The sequence below is a fragment of the Lagopus leucura genome, unplaced genomic scaffold (assembly GCF_019238085.1).
Source record: "Lagopus leucura isolate 7727_CA_CO unplaced genomic scaffold, USGS_WTPT01 Super-Scaffold_100002, whole genome shotgun sequence".
NCBI classification, from domain to species: domain Eukaryota; kingdom Metazoa; phylum Chordata; class Aves; order Galliformes; family Phasianidae; genus Lagopus; species Lagopus leucura.
This window is the reverse complement of record NW_024962263.1, coordinates 71,563,665-71,574,037: the sequence shown is the minus strand read 5'-3', so window position 1 is coordinate 71,574,037 and position 10,373 is coordinate 71,563,665.

The following is a 10,373-nucleotide window of genomic DNA, read 5'->3' as shown; positions in this document are numbered from 1 at the left end:
TTCAGAGCAGCCCTCTTGTGTATATGAATGCATTCCGAAGGATATGCATACCTGTATAAATGCGTATTACTGCAATTCCAGTCCTGATCAACATGCTTATCTCAGGCTTGGTGGGCAGGGTGTAACCATCTTCTGGCTGAGGCCTCTGGGGCCGTCTCATTTCTACAGGGAGAGGAGGAAAATAGAAGGAGATACAAAAAGATTGACATTTATTGACTGAAAATGTGTCTGAACTCATCCATTCTGTTTGGGAAGACCATCCTGCAGTTTGGTGTCCCATCCTGTGCCCATCCCTTGGCTCTGGATAACTAGAGTCACTGTATGGCACACAGCCATGAGACCCTGCATGGGCCCAGTGCTCAGCTGCAGCCTCCAGGTGAGGCAGGGAGAGGCTGCATGCTGCAAGCGAGTAACTTGGAGTGGGCTGATGCCTGCCCCTAAGTCTGGGATTGGTTGGGAAACTTGTGGGAAACATGCATGTGGCTCAGAGTGGCCTTGACTGCCTGTGGTTGTGTGGCACTGTGCCTGTAGGACAGAGTAAGATACTTAGTTTAAAATTGTATGGTTTCATTCTTGCTATAGCTGGCTGACTTTGTCAGATAAACTCTTGGAAAACAGTCTTGGAAAATATAATGATAGTTTGCTGATGAAAACTATAGGATCATAGAATAGTTAAGTTGGAAAAGACCACTAAGATCATCTTGTCCAACCATCAACCCATCACCACCATGCCCACTAAACCATGCCCCTCAGTGCCACATCTCCACATTTCTGATGGTGACTCCATGGGGCAGCCTTTCTAATACCTCACCACTATTCTGGGAAGAAATTTTTCCTAATATCCACACTGAATCTCCCCTGGTTCATCTGGGGCTGTCAGCTTTCACTCCTGGCACTGTATCCAGGAGAAGAGGTCGACTCCCACCTCACCAGGGATTACTTTCAGGCAGTTATAGAGGATAAGGGCTCCCCTGAGCCTCCTCTTCTCCAGACTGAACAATCCCAGTTCCCTCAGTTGCTCCCCATAAGACCTGTGCTCCAGACCCCTCACACCTTCATTGCCCTTTTCTGAACACTTGTAGTGTATCATAGAATCATAGAATTGCTCAGGTTGGAAAAGACCTTAAAGATCATCGATTTCAACCACAACCTAACCATACTACCCTAACTCTAACAACTCCCCGCTAAATCATGTCCCTGAGCACCACATATGTGTACTTAATTGCTTTATTGCTTCTGTCCTACAGAAAAAAAGAACACAATATGCCTTCTGGGAGACACTGGGAAAAGACAGCTTTAGAGAAAAACCATTGCAGTTTTATTCTGGCCCTAAAACTCCTCTTTATCACTTCACAGTGTAATTTCTAAGAAAAAAATAGCATGCTGAAGATTGCTGCAGTACTTAAGAAGTGAATTCCTTCTACTGTTTCAAACTGCTTATTATCTTAATCACAACAGTATTTGGAGAAACCAGGAGCCATGCACAAAAAGCAAGCTACTTTGGTGATTCCTTGGTTTTCATGAACCAAATTATTCTTTCCTGTTTTTTTCTTTTCCTTTTTTTCTCAAGTATGCACAATTTAGAGCCGTCCTGTAGCTGCAAATGAATAATGGAGAACTCCCTTCCACTGGCAACACAGAGAAAGCACAGCCGTGATAACAGATACCAAAAATGTGACTTCACATAGTCCCAGCCCTATGAACTCTGTGGAGCAAATCCAGGCTCCTATTCTACAAGTGGTCTTCTTCCTTGTAAATATTTGTAGACCTAGCTGCTCCAAACTTCTTAGTCAAATTTGAAGCATAAATGTTGTGAAACAGCTCCTAATGTGGCAAGTCAGTCTTCCATCATGTTGTTCTTCAATCACTAGAGGCTTCTAAATCCAGTCCCATCATGGAGCTGCCCGCAGCCATTCATAATATCCTAGATGTACCTAAACTGGTAGAATTTTCTTAGACATACATTTTTCACATCACTCAAAAAAAAAAAAAAAAAAAAAAAAAAAAAAAGAAAAGAAAAAGCATACTCTGAAATGATATAGTAAAAAAGAAGCTCACCCACTTTAAAAGTTTGCCAATTTATTTTTAGACGTTTGAGTACCAAATTCCAGCAAGAATTATATCTTAGTGGCTGAATTAACAGTCATTCAGCTTTCAGTAGAAACTCTTGTGTACTTAGAAATAAGTACATTTTCTCATTATTATTCCAAGTTATTTTCTGCGAATATAGCAACATATGCCATATACTGACACTAACTAGCAAAGGCAAGTCAATAGCTATGTTATTTTTGGAACAAGATAAGATTTTTTTTTTAGTTATCCGTAGCTCTAAGATATCAGATGGAAAGTTGGCATTAACCTCTGTGAATAAACAGGATAGTCAGTGAATTACACTGTTAAGCACGGAGGAATAGCAAGCATTTCTAACCTGTATAATGGCAACAGTCTTGTTCAACATCTTCATCAGGGACCTGGATGAAGAGATAGAGTGCCCCCCACCCAGCAGTTTGCTGCTGATATGCAGCTGTGAGGAGTGACTGACATGCCAGAAGGTTGTGCTGCCATTCATTGAGACCTGGACAGGTGGAGTGCTGGGTAGAGAGGAACTTGATGAAGTACGACAAGGGCAAGTGTAGAATTCAAAGCATGGGGAGGAGTAGCCACGGGCATTGATATGGATTTAGGGGATGGCCTTCTGGAAAGGAGTTCTGTGGAGAAGGACCTGGGTACCCTGGTGGATAACAGGTTGGCCCTTGTAGCCAAGGTCAGCAGTATTCTGGGGTGCATCAAGAGGAGCGTGGCCAGTACATTGAGGGAGGTGATCCCCCCTCTACTCTGCCCTGGTGAGGCCATGTCTGGATTCTTGTGTCCAATTCTGGGCTCTTCAGTACAAGATAGACGGGAACTACTGGAAAGAGTCCAGAAAAGAGCTGCAAAGAGGATGAGGAGCCTGGAGCACCTCCCTTATGAGGAAAGGCTGAGACCTGGGACTGTTCAGCCTGGAGAAGAGAAGATAGACAGGGAGTCTCATCAGTGCTTATAGATATCCAGTGGGTGAGAGTCAAGTGGGTGGGGCCAGGCCCATAGGAAATCTGTAACTCTTCACTAGGAAATAAAACAACAAAGATGGAAAAAAGAATTAACACAAATCACGGAATCAATATATTAGCACCCTCAGATTAAACACAGTCAGAGTGAGCTTCAGCATGCACAATGAGAAACCCAAGCCTGGCATGCACTAATTGTTAATGGTATCATGGAGAACACAGGAAAGGACTAATATTTAACACCAGAGATGTTGTGATATGAGTGGGTATATGGTAGATTAAACAGATATGTTCACTAATATTTTTTGTAAACATACTTACCATATCATTGCTCCACGTGCCCTGACGGGTATTTTTATGCACACTTAGAAAGAAATAGCAAACAGTCTTTTTATAGCTGGAAAAATTTGTTTATAAAAAATTTTGTCGGTGAAAGGAGAACTGTAGTGGGTCTTTTTGTCCTCAGTTGTTTTCTGTTGTATGTTTTATGGTAATAATATCCTTGAATCATTGCAAACAAATCTCATTCTTTAACACAAATTTTTGTCAAAGACCAACTCTCCACATAGGCTAACGTTCAGTTTTCAATAACTCATCCAAATAACTCTTTTTGGTTCAGTAAAACACTTATGCACAGGCTAAACACAAGTTGACCCAAGCGTGCCAAAGGGCACACAGGGCTATTTGCAGATAAAATTACTGGACCTTTATCATCAAGAAAACTTAACCTAGGAGTTAGGCAAGAGACGGCAGGGTGGCAGTGTTGCCCTTTAGGCCTGATCTTTTACAGCTGCACACAGTGAGTGCACTTCTGAATTTGGAGAGTGAAAATAAGAACAGATGAGATGGATAGTGATGGAAATAACACTACCCAGGGCTAGAATAGCCCCACAGTGCTCATATGACCCAGAGCACATGTGCCATGCCAGGCAGCAATGGGGAGTCCCCAGCTACCAGCACTCTCATTGGAAATCCACACCTGCTATGCAGGAGCCTTGGCCAGAGAGCCCATTGCAGGCTGAGGTCAGAAGCCACTCAAGGACTCTGTCCCATAAAGCCCTGTCGTTTACATAGTGAGCCTAGGTTTCTATTCCATGTTCCCTCTCAGTGATGAATGTTTCCAAAATAAATGAAATGAAAAGATCACGCCTTTTGATTCTACTGCAATGACTTTGTTACTTACTTCATTTTCTCCTAGAGGTGGTGATATAAGCCCTGAAAGCATTTTAGAAAAAGCTAGGTATGAAAGCAGATTGCATTTTAATCTTTCTTGATGTTGCCTGGAGACACAAGCCTTAAGACTGAAATTTAAACCTTTGAAAATGATATTTGCAAGCTGTATGTTTTCTTCAGCCAAGCTTAGTGTAGCAGACAGAGTTTCTTCCCTAGCAGCTTCCCTGTTTTGATCCAAGGAGACTGGGAAGGCTTCAGAGAAGCCTGGGGCCTGTGACACATTTCAGCCACGGAGCTGCGCAGCTCTTCCATCTGCACACCAGGTCTGTGTCAGTCCCGCTCTCGTGTAACATGAGGCCAGGGGACGTGCCTTCTGGTCACCATGCCTGCTTCTGCAGCAGCATTCAGCTGGCCTGGCAATGCCAGCAGACCTTTGTGGGGGCACAGCGTTCAGGCAGTTACATGTCTTTCTGTGAGCAGTGTGGTTGGATGCTTTGAGATGTGTTTGAGCAACCAGAGTGGGCTGTGTAAACACCAGTGATTCCAAGTGTCACTTCACCAGTTCAATGCCTGAACCTATGATGAATCTTTACTAAATAATGTTGTGTCAGATAAATTCAGTGTCACAGAAGAGTATTTCAGTGAATTATATCTCTGTGTATCCCAAGAAATTGAAGTGCTATGTAATCACATTTTAAGAAAGATTTTAAGAATGAAGATAGAAATGATAATGAAGCTCTACTCCCAGGTCTGTAAGCACTCATTTAAAGAAGCAGGACATCCCCCGTGCCTTTCAGGTGGAACCTTAGAAGCTGCTGTCCAAAGTAGAGATAATCCATGTTACTACCTGGGTGTTTTTGATAGGGAAAACAAAAATTCTGTCTCATCTCTATACAACTGACCAGAGGAATTTTTCTCCAAAAAATTATTTAAAAATTAAATAAAAATTAAAAAAAAAATTAAAAATATTTGATTGAGGTTACAACCAAAAGTTTTGAATAAGTAAATTTAAGCACATACATTAAGCTGGTCAAAATTAATGTATGTGCTTAAATTTACTTATTCAAAACTTTTGGTTATTACCCCAACCAAATATTTTCTATGTCGCACCATGGCATTGAGGAAAGGCCTTAGGGCCTAGCTTGATAAGAAAATATGGCATCGGTGACAGACTGAAGAGTGTCCCTCCTGTGCCCTTGGCTGCTGTTCCCTACCCTGCGTCACCTTCCTTCTGCCCAGGACTGCACCAGCACAAGCATCCTGCAGCCATGCATTGGACTGATGTAGCTAAAAACCAGCTCTCTTTTCCTCTGTTGTTTTTCAGTTGAATAATTTTTTCTACCTGATTTACTCAGTGGCTGTGCAAATGTGTCACTGGGAAGGACAGAGCTGGTGTGAGAATAGGAGGCTGAGAGGCCACAGGAAGATTGAGCTGTTAAACTGTATTTCCACTGACTGCCTAATCACATCCTCACAGAAATACAATTCTGTATTTGTTCACAGTTCTTGTAGTTGTATGTGCCTTATCCTAACTGTAACAATAAATTTGTTCAATAGAAAATTCATGCATCATTTGATCATCTTTACCTAAAGTCTCTGATAGAGGGCAATGTTAGCATAAATCATGGTGTGATTCCCAGTCCTGTCCTGGTTTCTCACAGCCTGTGGATGATGGCATGCTTGGCTCTTTGCAGACGTGCTGCAAAGCTCGTGTTTCACTTGGAGTTCCTGGGATCTGAAGTCTCACTTTGCCCAGCATACCTCCAAGGTAACTATGCTGACTATGTTACACTGCATATTTATTTTTAATTTGCCAAAAGGGCAGATATTTACCTGCTAGTACTTTTAGATATTTGAGCATTTTCCCCAAGTGATCTCTCTCAGCTTTATTTTAGCCAATGTGCAGGCGGACTAAAGAAATGCTGAAATCCAGGCAGTACATGGGAAGTGCTTGATATGGGAAATACAGTAGAAATGAGCACAGTCTGTTAAAATCAGCCAGGCCTCTGTCCAAAGCACAGTCAAATCTCCAGCAGACTCGATGACCTGTGGTGTCCTTGCTTGTCTTCCTATTACTCAAGATTTCTTGGTCTTGTTCAGTAAAGAGAAAGCTTGCAGGAAATGGCTCTCGCTGGACTCATTGTGATGTAACAGTGCAAATAGTTTCTTCAGTGACCAAATCATGAAAAGTGCTGTCGTTTCCTGTTTTTTGGAGCTGATGTTTCTGGACCTAAAAGCAGTAAGCATCAAAGTTTAAAGAGTTTTGTAGCACAGATTTATGGTCTCCAAAGATTTAGTTAATTCCTCCATCTCACCTTTGCTTTCTCACAGGAGTTTGTTTTTCTAGTTTGGCTATAGCAAGGGAAGAATTTAGGGGTTTTGTTCACCTAATAGCCCCACAAATCTCTATTTTTTCAATCATAGGGAAGGTGCGGGTGCCGCAGCTGCTAAGCTGCTCACTAATGGAAATGCAGAGAAATCCACAGTTATAAGCTGATTTTCAAATGAAAATGGTGCTTGGTGTAAGTATTATTATTAATTTTTTTTTTAAGTACTTACATGGATTCCATCGATACAACTTTGCACATTGAACTTCCGCAATCTCTCAAGGCTGTCGAGGTGCCTCAGATTGGGGGATAAGACTAGGATGGCAAATGTGATCTGCAAGCGGCTTTAGTTAAGTCTTAGACATTGAAGCAAAGCCTTGTCTTCAAAATGGTGATTGGGTCTATGAGAAAGCTGTTGTCTCTGCTGTGTGTTTGAGGAAATACAAATTTAAATCCTGCCACACTGAATCAGCTACACTGAACGTATGGGATAGGACTACACCCTTGGGATGCAATTTAAGCATTTTAAAACTGCAATCTGCATATGTGAAATAGGTGAATTTTAACAGCAGGGTGCCAATAAACAAACCTTCATTCTGTCAAACCTGCTAACAGTCGCAAGTCATGTCATCCCAGACCTGCTCTGTGGCAGCAGACTGTATTGATTTTTCCTATGAAAAGGGAACCTGAAACACAATCAAGCAAATGTTGTGCAATGTGAGGTAAAAGGGATTGTAAAGGTAATTGCGTGTTAGCAGCAAAGCTCAGGAGTCCTGATGTGACATCTGTTGCCAGTAAAGCATTGCTTGTTGGGTACTCATTCCCTTACCAGAGTGAAATGATCTGACAGAAGGCACCTGAGTTCACTGTAGCACTCCTCACTAAAGATAAATGATCACCCAGCAGAGGCTTTTTGGATATTTCATCTTTTAGTCTATTTTAAAAGAATATGCCGGGGTTCAGACAAAGAATAAATCTTATTCTCTCTCACTCTTAGAAAGTAGAAACAAAACAAATATCTTTCAGTTAATTTCATCCCCATCTTTCGCATCATAGTGCCTTCAGTTTATTTTGCAGCTGAAAGTATTCAAGGTCTTTCTTTTTACTGTCCAGTTCTGAACTGGGCTTGAATAATGTACTGGATTCTTCCATGTCAAATTCCTATGAATCACATTTCTTCTGTGAGTGGATTGACTGTTTTAGTTAAATGGCGAAAATCAGATGAGAGCTTGCTATGAATTCCCTGGGTTTGGAAAATTCAATGTGAAACATGACCTTCTTAAGATAAGGCATGTGTTAAGAACAAGATAGATTGCTAGAGCTGTTGGCATTTGTTACATGGATTTGAGACAGCTGTAAGACAAGCAGGCGCTTTTTCTTGCCTGAAGCACAACTTGGATGCCAAATAATCAAATCTGTAGACATAGTTGTGAGTTAAATGCCAGGTAACGTCTTGCACTTTGCAGCTGAGAAATGAAATACAAGTTTGAATAGTAACAAATCTTAACAGCAACAATACATGTTTAATATGGCTTTCATTCAGAAAGCTCAGAGTGACATGTATCACTGCTTTCTCTGTTGTATGGGTGAGGAGGATGAAGAACTGGGAGAAGGGACTCACTCCAGAGCATCCTGCAGGGCGTTCAGCCATGAGCTGGGTGCTACGATGGCCACATTGGGAGATTGACTGCCTTTTCCAGGTTGTCTTTTCACATCCACAGCAGAAATTCAGCATTGCATCTGAAATGCAGTCTCTTCATAGGACTGTTATTTTCTACAGTGCAAAGGCTGCCTGAAAGACAGTGAAGAAGGGAAAGAGAGCAGAGAAGGAAAACCTCAAGAAGGATGGAAATGATATTAGTAGCTGTGTTGCAGGTAAAATTCTGCTCTGGAATGGCATGGTCGCAAATAAAAGGAATAGCCTTCTCTTTGGCCATCATAGAAGGAAGGATAATCCAACTGGACATTAACAGTATGGAAAACTTAGGATTTTCTCATTGAAAAAAAAATTCCTACATGGGCTTTACACACTATTAAATGTTACCATGGCCTCTTCAGTAGAAATATCCTTTTCATAGATCCATTAGATATATGTAATATCTGGCTCTGTCTAAACTACTTACGTGGCAAAAATCTCACTGTTAAGACCTGGCATTTTAAAACTGATCTGGTTAAAGTAGGGCAGGTTTTCTATTATAGGCATGCCTTAGGGCATGGAGAGATGTGAAGAGAATCCATGGCTCCCATTATTTCTTTTGAGAATATGAATGCTTAGTGTTCATGAAAACCTGATCCTTGGCAATGGGGTCAGCTGGCTGGTGTGTAGGCAGGTATATATATGTGTGTTTATCCATGCATATGTATGTATGTATATGTATATACGTATGTATAAACACCACCCCAGGGCCCAGCTCCCTGCTGCCCTGACAAGGGAATTAGGAGAGCCAGGACTGGCAGAGGGAGCAGTGCATGTTGCTGTGCTTTGTGGCTCATGCTAATGTGCAAACTGCTGCACTGTCTGCTCCAAATCCTTCAAAATAAGGAATTAAAAAAAAAAAAAAAAAAAGCCTCAAGATTGCACCTTCACATTTTTGGCCATGGCCCTTGGTTTTCCTCCTTTAATAAACATGCAGACCTCTTCCTTGTGGCGACTTGGCAGAAAAAAGCGTGTGATATCACAAGCTCTCACTGTAACTTAGCAAGCGTTGCAACACTGCGTCTGGCTTAGACATTTGTGGAGACCTTTTGCCTTTGCAGCTCACACATCCCCTCAGTCTTAATGTCATGCCTCTGAGCTGCAGCATTAACCCAGGCCTTCTGATCTGATAAGCACTGCTTTTTTGCAGGGAAATGGTATCTGAGTGAGATCTGGTACTGAGTGAGTCCTCTGCTGAGCCCGTGATGTGCATGAACTGCTGGATGGCTCTGCTCAGGAGGCTGTTTTTTCAATTTGACTTCTTAATCCTCAGGGTAAGCTATTTTTGTGGAAATATATGTATGTCTAAATACAATTTTCTGAAGTGTTTCTTAGCAGAAAGGGAGCGTGCAAGGCTAATTCAGATGGAGGGTGACCATCTCTCCAAGACCAGAAGATTCCTGCAATCCACAACATGTATCTGTTGTTACAGGGGAGTGAGCAGCCATCCCAGAAAGCCTCCACCCCGTGCAGGGATGGGGCTTTCATTCACTGGGTTTGACATTTGGGGAATTTTCACTTTCAAGTTATTCCTGACTTTATAGAAGACATAAAACACGAGTGATTGAGAAGCTGCTCAAAAGGAGTGACACTCTCACGAGGTCTCTAACAATGACAAAGGCACACCATTTTTTAAAGTGACACACATAAATGTGTCATATCAGCTGTTTTGTGGGATTAGCCGCTCGGCTTAAGGAGCCCTGTAACCTTTCCCAGAGTGTAGTCAGCAGAGGAAGGGGCAAGAAATGTCCTAATCCTGATTAGCTAAGGATTGGTGTAAACCTTGACTGCTTGCAAAATTTCAAACTGTTGCAACTCTGCATGATTTCATTCATGCCATGCCCTTGCTGAGCCTCACAAAGGTTTTCCTGTTGGTAAAATGAGCTCTGTCCTGTTGCTTGTAGCCAGTTCCCTCTGGGAAGCCCCTGCACAACCCTCACTTGGTGGCCACTGAAACAGCTCAAAGTTAAGTCAAGGTGTGTGATGGCTTGGAGTAATGTGAAAGAAGGAGTAGGCTGTAGAGAGAGTAGAGAAATTGCTTGCAATTTTATGGTTAATGCGGAAGATTAAGTTTCAGTTTTAGTATTCTATTCTATTCTATTCTATTCTATTCTATTCTATTCTATTCTA